The 2650-nt window shown below is 52.1% G+C and overlaps 1 long non-coding RNA gene across 1 annotated transcript; it reads right to left on the bottom strand.

Annotated features, from left to right (window-relative positions):
- Positions 1–959: 959 nt before the first annotated feature.
- LOC109364975 lies at positions 960–2641 on the bottom strand. Its single transcript, XR_002110710.1, has 2 exons — positions 2413–2641; positions 960–1376 (listed from the first exon to the last, which is right to left on the bottom strand). It is a non-coding gene; the product is annotated as an uncharacterized LOC109364975 (long non-coding RNA).
- Between the last annotated feature and the right edge of the window lie 9 nt (positions 2642–2650).

Below are 2650 nucleotides of genomic sequence, written 5' to 3'. Positions count from 1 at the left end.
AAAACAAAGGAGGTAATGCATAACATGGACAATTAGCTTACAGAAAGCCCAAGTGGCGCAACCACAAGTAACCTATTTGCATTATGGAATCGCTGCAGGATCCCGAACCCTAGGAAACAGCAAGGAAGGAAACAATCTGCCAGACTCCAGAACCTCAAACAGCTAAGGAGTTTCAGACTTTCCTAGGGATGACGAGGTGGTGCTGCCTACAAATATGGAATAGTGGTAAAACCCCTCTATGCCCTTTTGAAATCCTGTCCAAAGGTCCTCATACAGGTTGAGGAAGACAAATAAGAGGAAGGTTTAACTTAGCAATCAGACACGGACCCCATGGTTAGTGCAGATCAAAAACTTTTATTGCGGGCGATGGACAATGTGCACTTGGTCAAGTGCCCTATTAAACATGACTCTCTTGCCACGTTTGGCAGTGCTGGATCTTCCATCCTGCTCTGAAGTAGATGGCATTGGAGCTGGGCTCGTTCCTCTTGTGCGGTCCCGCAGCACCCAGTCTGTGTTGTTGTGAGAGTTGGACCGAGGTACCAGCTCTGTCAGCCATATCTCATGTTCATTGTACCTCAGCGGCGTCTCCCAGTAGTAGGTGATGAGGTCGTACAGGCTGTCAAATATGTGGGTGTCAGTCAAAAAGGTGCAATGCCGCACCTTCTCACTGTGCCAGAAGGATAGAACGTAGTCCCCAACGTAAGTCTCACTCTCCCTGACGAGGAAGGAGCCATCAGGGGCTCCATCTTAGCACAGTACTCAGTCAGCACGGCTCACCTCCTTCTGCACAGCCTTACATTCCAGTAAGCGTTGAATGCAATCGCAATTCAACAAAGACTAAAGCAAAGTCAGAGGCATAACAAAGCACGAGACATGATTACATGTAAGAGCCTTATGGTGCCTGTAGCTACCCCTCCTTCTGGTTATGGAACAGTACTACGTTTTTTGGTTTTCTTTTAAAATGTTTTGTTCGTATTAAAAAAGAAAAATGGAGAAGGGCAGCTGAGTATCAAAGACAGCAGAAGCGCAACAATTGCCGTCTCAAGTATCACAAAGTCTTTTCCATTGGGGAAAGTTTCTGCGGGAGAAATTAATTCTCCACGTCGCAAAATCCGTGACTGAAAAGAAAGCGGAAGCGGTGGCAAAACTCCGAGATTGGTTAAGAACAGGCTGACGAGCACCAGTCAGAAATCATGCAGGTAGAGTTGGTTCGGTCTTGGGACAGGGCCATACGACAGATGATACCTGGAAGCTTTCTTCCAACCGCATTCCTCTATCATTCCACGCCTGCCGCTTGTCGATGCTGCTATTACACGATAAAAGCCAGGTCCTTTTATTTGGAAGCTGGGGGAAGATGACAAGGCCATCGCGAGTGCCTAGGAAAAAGCATAGGAGCTTGCGGTGAAATATCATGGAACGCAAGGCACTGGAGGAAGAGTACACGGTTAAAATGGGATTGGCTTGGGAGAATGGCAGTAGCTTAAGCAGATCGCTACGCCCCACTGAACTCGTACACCAAATGCGAGACAACACGGCGATTCTTCCTTAGCGATTTTTGAATTGGCAAAGACCTCTCCCTTCTATGCACAAAACACGTTATCACAGGCTTCTGCTGCTACGAGCACAGAGCGATTTTAAAACGAAACAAAACCACCTCCATTCGCGCTTATTTCACTCTCTTATTAAGACTCTGCTTAACCACTCAAGCGGCCAATGGTGGCTCACCATCCATCAGTTATGGCCAAATATCGCCTTCCTATCCTACTTTTGACCAAGGCATTTTCAAAGAACCTGGGGTTATCCCGACTGAGGCCGTGTTAACTCTCTGTCCTCAAGAACACCATGTCCTCAGGCGAAAGAATGTTTTGGATTATCGCAGTGAGGCTGGCTCTACGTCAGACACTTCCAAATCGACGCAAAGGATATCGCCTTGAATGCGTGAATACCACCGACCGGTAGGAAACGGTCCACTGATTCTAATGGTCAACTGATTCTCATGGAACTAGCACGACTAGCAGCGCCAAAGGGATAGATATCGCGAGCGGCAAGCGCCCGCGACTGCCACCAAGCGCTTCAGCGTCACACGCCCTCCTTTACACCCGCGCGCACACCACACGGGGGCGCTGGGAAACTAAGGCGAGGAAGACGACACCAGCACCCAGTACGCGCCACGGCAGCCCCGTGGCGCCGAAGGAGCGCGAGGTTTAAGAGGAGGCGCTACAGTAGCGAGCATCACTAGCCAGAAAGGCCCGTCAGCCCGCCCCGCAGCAAGGTCGCCGCTCGCACCGCCCCGCTCGCCGGCACCGCAACTGGCGATCGTTCCAGAGGGCCTGCAAGAGCGCTAGGGTGGGGGAGGGGTGGGAAGGGAGGGCAAGGGAAGAATCGCACAACGCACAGCCAATCCCCGGCTACCTCTGTGTCCACAACGGCTCCACCTAGCGGATAACGTTGGCGGAGAACTCCTGACGGGCGACTTTTCCGAAGAGAGCAACGCCACCGCACCAGGCGGCCGGCGACCTAACGATCCCGCGTGCTATGACGGTGTACGCTCGCGGCAACACTCCCTCAGCCACCGAACTCTCCCGCAAGGCTCCGCTCCACACGGCTCGGTAAGGCTCGGCTAGGCCCAGACCGGCCCGGCCCTCGGCGG

The sequence above is a fragment of the Meleagris gallopavo genome, unplaced genomic scaffold (genome assembly GCF_000146605.3).
Source record: "Meleagris gallopavo isolate NT-WF06-2002-E0010 breed Aviagen turkey brand Nicholas breeding stock unplaced genomic scaffold, Turkey_5.1 ChrUn_random_7180001948407, whole genome shotgun sequence".
NCBI lineage: Eukaryota > Metazoa > Chordata > Aves > Galliformes > Phasianidae > Meleagris > Meleagris gallopavo.
The sequence above is the reverse complement of the archived record's forward strand: the minus strand, read 5'-3'. Positions and strand labels throughout refer to the sequence as shown.